We start from the raw sequence: 13,631 nt of genomic DNA, 5'->3' as shown, positions 1-13,631 counted from the left end.
TGTATAGGAATCCAATTGGTTTTTGTATGTTGATCTTGTATCCTACTCTTTGCTGAATCTTTCTATTAGTTCCAGTAGTTTTCTTGTGGAATCTTTGGGGTTCTGTATGTATGGGATCATATCATCTGCACATAGGGATAGTTTTACATCTTCCTTTCCAATTTGGATGCCCTGTATTTATTTTTCTTGCTGTATTGCTCTACCTAAGACTTCCAGCACAGTGTTATATAGGAGTGGTGATAAAGGGCATCCTTGTCTGGTTCCCATTTTCAGGGAGAATGCTTTCAGCCTCTCTGCATTGAGAATGATGTTGGCTGTTGGTTTTGTAATAGGTGGTCTTTATAACGTTGAGTAATTTCCCTTCTATTCCTATTTTGTTAAAACTTATTCTCAGGAATGGGTATTGGACTTTAACAAATGACTTCTTTGTGTCAGTTGAGATGATCCTGTGATTTTTTTTTTTGTTGTTATTCCATTTATGTGGTGGATTACATAGATTGCGTTTTTAATGTTGAACCATTTTTGCATACCTGGTATGAATCCCGCTTGGTCGTGGTGTATTATAATAATAATAATTATTATTTTTATATGAAGCTGAATTCCATTGGCTAGAATTTTGTCGAGAATTTTTGCATCTATATTTATGAAAGATATTGGTCTGTAATTTTCTTTTTCTTTTCTTTGATGTCTTTGCCTGACTTGGTATCAGGGTTATGCTGGCTTCATAGAATCAGTTGGGAGTATTCCTTTTTTTCCTATACTCTGAAATAGAGTAGTATTGGTGTGAACTCTTCTCTGAATGTTTGATAGAATTCTCGAGTGAAGCTACCTTGGCCAGGGCTTTTTGTTGTTGTTGTTGGGAGTTTTTTGTTTGTTCTTCATTACCTCTTTAATCTCTTCTGTTGTTATGGATCTGTTCAGATTTTCTATTACCTTGTGTTTTTTGTGTGTTAATTTAGATAGGTAGTGAGTTTCTAGAATTTTGTTCATTTTCTCTAGGTTCTCAAATTTGTTTTGAGTACAGTTTTTCACAGAATTCTTTTATGATCCTTTTTATATCAGTTGAGTCTGTTGTAATTTCCCCCATCTTATTTCTTATTTGGGTTATTTGCTTCTTCCTCCATTTATCTTTTTCCAGTTTGGCCAATGATCTGTGAATTTTGTTGATCTTTTCAAAGAACCAATTTTTGGTCTTGTTGATTCTTTGTATTATTTTTTGGCTCTCTATTTCATTTATTTCTGGTCTTAATCCTTATTATTTCCTTTCTTCTGGTGCCCGTGGGATTCTTTTGCTCTTCTCTTTCTATTTGTTTGAGTCATAAGGCTAACATTTTGATTTTGGCCCATTCTTTTTTGACATGTGTGTTTATTGTTATAAATTGACCTCTGAGCAGTGTCTTTGCTGTGTCCCAAAGGTTTTGGCATGCTATGTGTTCATTCTCATTTGATTCTAGGAATTTTTTTGTTCCCTGTTTGATTATTCCTATTATCCAGCTTTTTTAAAGCAAAGTGTTATTCAGTTTCCACTTATTTGATTTTTCCTTGCTCTTCCTGCTATTGATTTCTACTTTTATGGTATTGTGATGAGAAAGAATGCTTTGTATTATTTCGATGTTTTGGATTTTCTTGAGGGTTGTCCTTGATTCCTGATTGTGTCCCACATAATTCTTAGGTTTTCTTCATTCTTTTCTCTGATCTTTCCTCAAACAAAGTGGCAACATGGGTTTGTCCCTAATCTCGTAGATTCTGTCTTCCATTTTTCCAAATATGCTCCTAAAACCTATTGAGTTGTCCACTCCTGAAATTTAGATGTTTATGTTTTGGATTTCTAATTGCTGTTTTTGTATGATTTCTAATTGTTTACTTATTTTTGGTTTTGTTCTTGTATTATTTTCCTAAATTCTTCTGTTGCTTTGCTTTAACTGTTTTTCTTAATTTTTGCTATGTTTTTGTTGGCTTTGTCTGTGTTTTCTTTGATTTCTTTCTTAAACTCTTGGAAAGCCCTAAATATTAGTCTTTTGAATTCCATATCAGGTAATTCCACTGGCTTTTCTTTTACCAGAAGGTCATCTGATTCTTTATTTTGTTCATTTGCTGGAGCCATCTTGTCCTGGTTTTTTAATATGTTTTGATATTGTCTGCTGTCTCTGAGACTTAAGGTGTTACTTTCTTTATTTACTGATTGTGTTTTGGCTGGTTTGTCCTGCTTCTTTTTTTTTGTTTGTTTGTTTTGTTTTGTTTTGATATGTTGGGGCATGTGGGCCAGGTGTGCTTTGCTGTTTGCTTGTCTGTGGTTATGACAGCTCTCACTACTGTGTCCAGGTAGGCAGGGCAGCAGCGGGAAGGGTGAACCTACTTCTCTGAACACTGGCTTGGTGAGGTGGCTGAGGACAGATTGCGGAGGCACTGTTTGACTCCTGATATTGGTCCAGCAGTATGGGAGGGTTCACAGCCCCTCACCAGATAGGTGTGGGTGTCAGATGGGGAGTGATATGGGCTTGCTTCCCACCACCGAGCTGCTGGTTGAGTGGCAGGAGAGGAGGGACATTACAGGCCTGGTGTGGCAGCAGGCAAGAGTACTGGGGATGCCCTAGTTGTGGTGGCATGGGAGGGTTGGTGAGAAAGGGAGGGTGGTATATGGGGCTAGGTGAGAGATAGAAAGTAAAGAAAGAAAAAGAAAAAAGAAGAAATATAAAATAAATGATGGTGCAGTGAGGGCCTGCAGGTGGTGGCAGGCTGGTGCTCCAGTGGCACTTTATCTGTGGTGGCATGGCGGGGACTGGTGGAAAGTTGGGGGAGGTGGTGTATGGGGCTAGGCTGGAGGGAGAAGTAAAAGTAAGAAAGGAAAAAAAGAGAAAAAAATGATGGCATGGCAGGGACCAGCAAGTGGGGGTGGGGCGAACATGGTGCCAGGTTGGAAGCACAGGAAGGTGATGTACTGGGTTAGGTAGGAAGAAGAAAGAAAAGAAAAATATGGCAGTGTGGAGGGGACCATGGGTGGGGATGGGGCAGATCCAGGGCAGTGGTGAGCCAGTGGCTCTCTATCCAAGGTGGCACAGCATGGCCTGGCAGGAAGGGGTAGAGGTGGAGTATGAGGTTAGGTAGGAGGGAGAAACAAAAGTAAGAAAGAGGGGAAACATGGCACGGCAGAAGCTGGCAGGTGAGGTGGAGCAGACCTGGGCTGGTGATGGGACGATGGCACTCTAGCTATGGAAGTGCAGCATGACCCTGTGCGAAGGGATGAAAGTGGTGTATAGGGATAGGTAGGAGGGAAAAAGAAAAGGAAGTAAGAGAGAAAAAATGATGTGGTAGGAGCTGGCTGATGGGGGCAGGGCAGACCTGGGCTAGTGGGGGACAGGTGGCACCCTAGCCAAGGTGACGTGGCATGGTCTGGCAGGAAGGGATGGAGCTGGTGTATGAGGCAGAAGGGTGAGGGATCAGAAAGCTTGTTTCACTGGTTACAGGGTACTCTGTCTCCTGTTGGGAGCTCTATGAAGTTGCCTTCCTCTGCCCCCTATCTAGCTTTGTTGCTGGCTGTGGTCCAAGGTAGTGACACTGTGTCGTTGTGTTAGTCGGCAAGGGACCTTCATTACGTAGCTCTTCTCATTCTCTGTTTTCCTTCCATTTGGTGTTTGATCTGTTCTTTATCCCTTCATTTGATGCTTAAGGTTCCAGGATTGATGTTCGTATCTGTTTTACTTAGTTTTTCAAGTCTTTGCTAAAGGGGATGGCATGGTGTGTCTGTCTATGGTGCTATGATGGCTCCGCCCCCAACGTGCCATATTTTGAGTAGTGAGATTCTCATGAAGGTATGCATAATTCTGAGATTTTAAATACTTTTTTAAATTTTCCCCATTTTTTTGGATTCTATTCCACTTAGCTCCTTTGTCCACACATGTGAAGCTGGTTTAGTGAACAGCTGGGACACAGTAGGCTACAAATATAAAACAGTGTTTTTTGTTTTTTTCCCAGTAATTACTGCCTTCAAAAAAGCTCCACTGGATCTTTCTTCTCTAGACCTATAGTAATATTCTGGGCCAATTTTATAGCTTTCTGGTCATTTTCAGCTATAAAAATGGCCATTTCTGAATTATTTAAAATTTCATTGTTATCTCTTTTTCTCCTCTCAACTCATATCCGACCTGTAGCCTAGGTCCAGTAGGTTATTTTTTGTTTTATTTCGTTTTATCCAGTGGTCATTGAGTCAGTTCCAACTCATGGCAACCCAGTATGTGTTAGAGTAGAGCAGTGTTCCAGAAGGTTTTCAAGGACTGATTTTTGGTAATGCCTTTCTTTTGAGGTGCCTATTGGTGGACTCAGGAAACCCTGGTGGCATAGTGGTTAAGAGCTATGGCTGCTAACCAAGAGATTGGCAATTTGAATTTGCCAGATGCTCCTTGTAAATTCTATGGGCAGTTCTACTCTGTCCTACAGGGTCACTATAGTTGGAATTGACTTGATGGTAGTGGGTTTATTGGTGGACTCAAACCTCCAATCTTTTGATTAGCAGTCAAAAGCCAGTGAGTAAAAAAAAAAAGTGAGTAGGAGAGGTAATTTAATTGTACTTCCCATCTTCTAGGTCTAGCTCCTCTGGGGTTGGAGATTAGCGTAAGAAAATAGATAAAATGGCCTTCCATAATTGGTCACCTTAAAGTAATGGATAGCCATCCTTCATCTCATTGTGTCTTTTTTGGGTCTTTTTTTTTTTTTTATAATGGAGTAATTGAACTGATAAGATTGTCTTCTGTGTTCTTCAATGGCCCCAGAGGCCTTGGAAGCCATGGAGAGTAGCTGATACTATCTTCCTAGGCATATGATACCTTGGTCCCATTTTGCTTAACCAGTGTACCTTGTTCCAAGAAGCTTTCTCAGAAGATATAGACATTATCTGCATGTGAATTCAACTTGAGAAAACATCAGATTCACACACGGCTCTTTTACTGTGTACTTTTTTGATATTAGTATCTTGGAGAGCCTGGGAATTTCCATAGCTTAGCCAGTATTTAGCCATAGTGTAAGATACCAGGTCTCCCCCATCTCTGACTGCTTATCTAGGTGATTCCACCTCAGGTTTTAGATGTACAAAGTCATTAATGTCTTCTAGATTATCTTCCTGGCACTCATTTAATTGTTTCCTTATAGTGGAGTGGGACAGAGGGATAAGGTGATGGCTGAGAATAATCAAACCTGTTATACAGCTACTTCATAAACATTGAGGGTGTCATTATTAGATCCTTTCAAGCTCTCTACAGAGAATGTGGCTACTTAATGCCTCTTTGAACTTATATTTGGTATGTAGATGTTAATTTCCTGGCAACTGGTAATGTCCTGTTCTATACATATTGACCTCTTTCCTAAACTGCTACCTTTTTTACCACCTACTTTATGAGTGGCCCCATCCCTTGTTTATGGTTTATGAGTTCATGAGAGAGAATTGCTATGAAAGGAGCCAAACTCATGAGCCTTAAGTTGAGATAGTGAGGATTCAGAGTATGGTAAGGGAGACAGCAGCAGAAAACAGTTCTGGACCATAAGAAATAAACTATTATGATCTTCCTCTGTGGGGAAACTCTTCATTTGCGAAGCAACACAAACCACTGTACATAATCTTCCTTATCTATTATGTAAAGCTTTTTCCTTTTGATCATTTGTAGGCATCATTTCAGAGTAGAAAGGTATATTGGACATCATCAAGTCCAATTTCCTTAATTAGAAAAGGAATCAAATTTATTCATGCACTAATTTAATGGATTTTTATTGGATGGCTTCTGCTGGAAAAAGATTGAATTTTAAGAGTTGTTCTCCAGAAACCTTAGTGGTTAATGAAGGAGTTACCACATTGGCTCTGCCTACTCTGTGGTCTCAAGTTTAAAAAATACTCCCAAATGACACTCCACAAAGCAGAGCTCCTTATTTGCAAATTAGAAACAACCAGGAAATTAAACATCATTTCTCAAATATTACTAAGGAAATGGCTCATATAAGTTCAAAATAAGTCTTCTAAAAAAGTCATTTTATATGTAGAGAATGATGGGCCTATTTGGAGGGTTTTTTTTTTTTTTTTTTTTGGTATTTCAAAATGTACTAGATAATTCTCCAAAGGTTCCATTTATCACATCTAAATAAACCACCGTGAGGTGCCACTGCCCACTTTATACATTTCTGGGATGATTGGGGAGCATTGCAGCCATTATGCACAGCAGGCCACATTTCTCTTGACAGGTAGGTGTAACTTCCAGGAACCAAGTATTCTGCTGCCACCAAAAGTGACCACGAGGGCACTCACTGTGATGTAAACACCTGCCCACCATGCTGGGTAATGAGAGCTTATCACACCTGGTGTCCCTCTAACAGCTGTAGGATGACCTGTCAACCATGAGCTGAATCCAGACTGATTACCACAAGGTGAAAAGCCTCAAATCCAATCAACCGTCCCTTGAGCTATTCAACCACCTGTACACAGTTAACATATGTTGTCTGAAGTTTCTGGTTGTTGTCGTTTTCTTTTCAAGAAATGTATTTTGTTTTTCATTAACCAGTGTGAACAATGGAAAGTAATGATCAATTCAGAGGAACAATTCTTAAATCATCTTCAATAGAATGAAACTTCAATTGTATATATTATTGCTTTTTAAAGTGCATATTTGGCTGGAAAATCAACTACTCAATAGTAAAGATTTTGATAAGCATTGCCTGGAGAATTTTGAAGGATAGTTGAGTATAACACAAAGTGACAAATATCATAAAGAAGCTATAAACATGGCCTCTATCTTAGACAATTTATTCAAAGCAACAATTACAGTTCAAATGAAAATAAATAATTGAAAATGAAGTTCTTCCTAAATAGGGGATATTGTTCCTTCCAAAGTACACTGTAATTTTGAGGAAAGAATACGTAATCATTGTGAGTGGATGTTCTTGATGAAGACATCTTAAGGAGGTAGATGATTTGAATTGGATCTTAACAGGAATGGTCAGATTTGTATGAGTGGGAGAAGGGAACACACTTCAGGCAGTAGGATAGCAGAGCAAGAAATCTATAGCAAAAAAAATTAGTTGATGGAGGCCAGGTGGCACAGTAGTTAAACACTCAATTGCTAACCAAAACATCAGCAGTTTGAAACCACTAACCATTCTGCAAGAGAAAAGACCTGGCAATCTGTTCTAGAGATTACAGCTTAGGAAACCATATGGAGTAATTCTACTCTGTCCTATAGGGTTGCTATGGGTCAGAATTGATTCAATGGCATAAAAGATCAATAAAAAATAATTTGCTATGTGTGTGCATGAGGAAAGAAGTGCTTGGATGGATCAAGTGATTAAGTGTTTGGCTACTAACAAAAAGGCTGGTGGCTTGAATCAACCCAGAGGTGCCTTGGAAGAAAGGTTTGGTCACAACTTTATGGAGTGAAGTTCTACTCTGAAACATATGGGGCACAATGAGTCAGAATTAACTCCATGGCAACTGGTTTTTGGTGCATGAGGAGACAGTTATGATGGAAATAGACAGCCTTTGCTAGAGAGCAGCGGAGAGGCAACTTTTGTAGGGTAGCAGGGGTCAGAAGGCTTCAGAATTAATATAAGCAAAAGATAAAAGTCATTGTGAGTTCTTGAAGGAAAGAGCAAAACACTGTCTAATGTAATGTTTCAGGAAAAATGAATACAGAATTGTGTAGAGGCAACATGGAATCTGTGGCACTCTTCAGGGTTCTAATAATTGAAAGACTAATAATCAATATGAAGTCCTGGTGGCACAGTGGTTAAGAGCTTGGCTGATAACCAAAAGATTGGCAGTTTGAATCCACAAGCTGCTCCTAGGAAGCCATATGCGGGAGTTCTACTCTGTCATATAGGGTCACTATGAGTCAGAATTGACTGGACAGCAATAGGTTTTAATAATCAATATATATAAGGCACTGCAATGTTTCTTATGCTGTTAGCTTTTTTTAAAAATGTTTCTTATGCTGTTAGCAATGACCTAAGTCAATGTTCCTCACACTTCTCTACCAAAGTAATCCTAGAAACAGAAATATTTGAGGTGCAGCTTATTCCAAATCATTCTGGGGATGTGGCTTGAAGTATCAAGTCAAAAGCATGAAATGAGTTTAATATGTCTTGGCTTACTGTAAAAATACAAAAGCTACTTTCTTTCTGGAGCTCTGGTGGTACAGTGCTTAAAGTGCTTGACTGCTAACTGAAAGGTCAGCAAGTAAAACCACCAGCTCCTCCATGGGAGAAAGATGTGGCAGGCTGCTTATGGAAAGATTTACAGCCTTGGAAATCCTGTGGAACAGTTCTAGTCTGTCCTAGAGGTTGGCTGTGAGTCGAAATCCAGTGGACAGTAGTGGGTTTATTTATTTTCTGATCTATAATATATTCTGTTTTGTTTTTTTAAATCTGTAAGTCCAACACAAGAAAGCAAAAATTAAGCAGAATACACTTTTAAAAAAGAAATTCTGTACAATGAGATATAAATATCACCCTTTGTGACTCTATTCCGTAGGTCCTCAGACATCCTTATAGTCTGAAGACTTTGCAGTCAATGATACAGCTATATTTACCATTCATATACTATGTTAGTATGGAATTGGGAAAAGAGATATTAGATAGGAAGATCAGGTGATTTCAAGCCTTGTTGGCAGGATGAGCTATTTCAATTTATAGTCCTTGGATTACTGCAAGAGACTGACACTTTTCCTGACTATCAACTCACTGGATATATCAAAATTTTGGAATTTTGCAAACCTGGGTAGTAAAAAAATTTCAGAAAAAGTTTAATTTACATATTTTTTAAATTTTAATTAGTTTCATGTGTTTATTGGTCATTTGAAATTATTTTCCTGTGAACTTTCTGTCTATAGCCTTTGTCACCATTTCTAAGGCCACATTTCATATTGATATATTGGAGCTCAATATAATTAGGCCCCTGCATGTCTGTCTGTTGTATTGTGGAGGCTTGCATGTTGCTGTGATTCTGGAAGTTATGCTACCGGAAGGTTACCCATGGAGGAGAGGTTTCAGCTCAGCTTCCAAATTAAGACAGACTAGGAAGAAGGACCTGGCAGTCTACTTCTGAAAAGAGTTAGCCAGCAAAAACCTTATGCATAACAGCAGAAAATTGTCTGATATAATGCCCGAAGATGAGCCCCTCAGATTGGAAGTTACTCGTAAGATGATTGGGGAATACCTAACTCCTCACAGTAGAGTCGATCTTAAAGACATAGATGGAGTAAAGTTTTCGGGACCTTCATTTGCTGATGTGGCATGATTCAAAATGAAGAGAAACAGCTGTAAATATCCATCAATAATCAGAAACTGGAATGTATGAAGTATGGATCTAGGAATATTGGAAGTTGTCAAAAATTAAATGGAATGCATAAACATCAATATCCTAGGCATTAGAGAGCTGAAATGGACTGGTATTGGCCATTTTGAATTGGACAATCATATGATCTACTATGCCAGGAATGACAACTTGAAGAGGAATGGCGTTACATTTCAAGGTCTATCCTGAAGCACAACGCTGTCAGTGATAGGAAAATATCCATATGGCTACAAGAAAGACCAATTAATACAACTATTATTAAAATTTATGTACCAACCACCAAGGCCAAAGATAAAGAAATTGAAGGTTTTTACCAACTTCTGCAGTCTGAAATTGATCAAACTTGGGATCATGATGCATTGATAATTACTAGTTATTGGAATGTGAAAGTTGGAAACAAAGAAGAAGGATCAGTAGTCAGAAAATAAGACCTTGGTGATAGAAACAAGGCTGGAGATCAGATGATAGAATTTTGCAAGACCAACAATTTCTTTATTGCACATACCTTTTCACCAGCATAAATGCTGACTATACACATGGACCTCACCAGATGGAATACACAGGAATCAAATTGACTACATCTGTGGAAAGAGACAATGGAAAACTCAATATCATCAGTCAGAACAAGACCAGGGACAGACTTTGGAACAGACCATCAATTGCTCATATGGAAGTTCAAGTTGAAACTGAAGAAAATTAGAACAAATACATGGAAGCCAAAGTATGACCTTGAGAATATACCACCTGAATTTAAAGACTATCTTAAGAATAGATTTGATGAGTTGAACACTAATGACCAAAGACCAGATAAGTTGTGGAATGACATCAAGGACATGATACATGAAGAAAGGAAGAGATCATTAAAAAGACAGGAAAGAAAGAAAAGACCAAAATGGATATTAGAAGAGACTCTGAGGCTTGCTCTTGAACATCAAGTAGCTAAGCAAAAGTAAGAAATGATGAAGTAAAAGAACTGAACAAAAGATTTCAAAGGGCAGCTTAAGAAGACAAAGTATTATAATGACATTTGCAAAGAGCTGGAGATAGAAAAACAAAAGAAAAGGACGCATTCGGAATTTCTCAAGCTGAAAGAACTGAGGAAAAAATTCAACCCTAGAGTTGCAATGGTGAAGAATTCTATACAGAAAACACTAAAGAACACAAGAAGCATCAAAAGAAGATGGAATGAATACATAGTCATTGTACCAAAAAGAATTCATCAATGTTCGAAAATTTCAAGAGGTAGCATATGATCAGGAACCCATGGTACTGAAGGAAGAAGTCCAAGCTGCACTGAAGGCATTGGCAAAAAACAGGACTCCAGGAATTGACAGGCTATCAATTAAGGTATTTCAACAGACAGATGCAGCACTGGAACTACTCACCCGTCTATGCCAATAAATTTGCAAGACTGTTACCTGGCTAACTGACTGGAAGAGATCCATATTTATGCTTATTCTCAAGAAAGGTGATTCAACCAAATGCAGAAATTATTGAACAATATCATTAATATCACATGAAAGTAAAATTTTGCTGAGGATCGTTCAAAAGTGGCTGCAGCAGTATGTCGGCAGGGAAATGTCAGAAATTCGGACCAGATTCAGAAGAGGACTTGGAACCAGGCATATCATTGCTGATGTCAGACGGATCTTAGCTTAAAGCAGAGAATGCCAGAAAGATGTTTACCTGTGTTTTATTGACTATGCTAAGGCATTCGACTATGTGGTTGATAACAAATTATGGGTAGCTTTGCAAAGAATGGGAATTCCAGAACACTTAATCGTGCTCATGAGGAGCCTGTACATAGATTAAGAGACAGTTATTCAAAAAGAACAAGGGGGTACTGCATGGTTTAAAGTCTGGAAAGGTGCATCTGGGTTGTATCATTTCACCATACCTATTCAATCTGTACGCCGAACAAATAATCTGAGAAGCTGGACTATATGAAGAAGAACGGGGCATCAGGATTGCTGGAAGACTCATTAACAACCTGTGTTATGCAGATGACACAACTTTGCTTGCTGAAAGTGAAGAGGACTTGAAGCACTGACTGTAGAAGATCAAAGACTACAGCCTTCAGTGTGCATTACACCTCAACATAAAGAAAACAAAAATCCTCACAACTGGACCAATAAGCAACATCATGACAAATGGAGAAACGATTGGCACAATCAACACCCGTGGAAGGAGCAGTCAAGAAATCAAAGTACACATTACATTCAGCAAATCTGCTGCAAAAAGACCTCTTTAAAGTGTTGAAAAGCAAAGATGTTACCTTTGACAGATAACATCTCTCCCAAGCCATGATATTTCCAATTGCACGATATGCATGTGAAAGCTGGAGAAGAATAAGGAAGACAGAAAAAGAATTTACGATTTTGAATTGTGATGTTGGCGAATAATATCGAATATACCATGGACTGCCAAAAGAATGAACAGATCTGTCTTGGAAGAAGTACAATCAGAATGCTCCTTAGAAACAAGGACAGGAAGACTATGTCTTAAATACTGTGGATATGTTGTCAGGAGAGATCCTGGAGAAGGACATCATGTTTGGTAAAGTACAGGGTCAACAAAAAAAAAGAAGACCCTCAATGAGATGGATTGACACTGTGGCTGCAATGATGGGCTCAAGCATAACAACGATTGTGGGTATGGCTCAGGACTGGGCAGTGTCTCATTCTGTTGTACATGGGATAACTACATGTTGGAACCTAATAATGGCACCTAACAACAACAACAACAACAACAACAACAAGGTAACTAGAGATCATTAAGCCTCTTTTTTTTTTAATTGTGGAAAGTATATATATAATAAAATATTTCAATTTCAGTATTTTTTACATGTATGATTAATTGACATTGATTACTTTCATCATATTGTTCAACTATCACCACTCTCCATTTCCAAATTTTCCATCTTCCTTGACAGTGCCCCCTCCCAGCAAGGACTCCTTCTTTCCCCCTTTCTCCCATACCTGGTAATCACTGATCGACTTTGTTCTCTACACTTTTGCCTATTATGGATATTTTATATATGTTGGATCATATAATATTTGTCTTTTTGTGACTGGATTATTTTACTCAACATGTTTTCAAAGTTCATGCAAGTAATAGCATATATCAGGACTTCATTTCTCTTTATGGCTAAGTAATACTCCATTTTAAGTATATACTACATTTTAATTATACATTCATCCATGGTAGACATTTAAGTTGTTTTCACTTTTTTGGCTATTGTGAATAGTTTTACAATGAACATTGATGTCACTGGGTTTGTATCTCTTTGTGTTCTTCCTTTTAATTCTTTTGGGTGTATACCTAGGAATGGAATTACTGGATCATATAGTAATTCTATGCTTAACTTTTTGAGGGTCCTCCAAACTGTTTCCCACAGCAGCTGTACCATTCTTGAACCATGTTAATATGACTCAAACCAATCTATAGATTGAATGCAATCACTATCAAAATTCCAATAGACTACTTTGCAGAAATGGAAAAGCTAATGCTGAAATTGACATGGAACTGCAAGGAGCCCCATAGAACCAAAGAAATCTTGAAAAAGAACAAAGTAGAAAGACTCACACTTACTGATCTCAAAATATACTATAAAGTATGATAATCAAAACAATTGAGTATGGTTCCTAGTCCTTTGTATAGTGTCTGATATCTTAACAGCTTGTAAATGGCCATCCAGTGTACATTTGGTCTCTATTCAACTGGAGCAACAGAGGAAGAAGAGTCAGGAATAGGAGAGGAAAAGGAATGAGTGGTTGATTGCCTCCACTAACAACTGTCTTCACCATGAGACCAGGAGAACTGAATGGTGCCCAGCTACCATTTCTGAACATTTCGATCAAAAAAGAATCCTGATCAAAAAAGGAAAGATGTAGAACAGAATTTCAATTCTCATGAAATCTAGACTTTCTGCAGTCATAGAGGTTGGATGAATCCCTGAAACTACTGCCCTAAGATAATCATTAACCCTGAAACCATAAACCAAAAATATCCCCTGAAGCCTTCTTTAAACTAAGCAACAGTCTAGTTTAACTAGTGAAGAATGTCTGCTATCAGCATTGTGCTCTTTTAAATAATTTACTATATAAAATCAAATTTCTAATAGCAGCTTGAAAGGTTACATAGGAAGCTGAAGAGGAAGTGAGTTTATGTGAATTATGGAGGATCAAATCAGAAAAGAGAGGTGAGAATGGTTGCACAATTTGAAGAACGCAATCAATGTCACTGTATTGTACATGTAGAAATTGTTGGATTGGTGTATGTTTTGCTGGTTATATTTTCAGCAACA

The sequence above is a fragment of the Loxodonta africana genome, chromosome 6, assembly GCF_030014295.1.
Source record: "Loxodonta africana isolate mLoxAfr1 chromosome 6, mLoxAfr1.hap2, whole genome shotgun sequence".
NCBI classification, from domain to species: Eukaryota; Metazoa; Chordata; class Mammalia; order Proboscidea; family Elephantidae; genus Loxodonta; species Loxodonta africana.
This window is presented reverse-complemented; position numbering follows the sequence as displayed.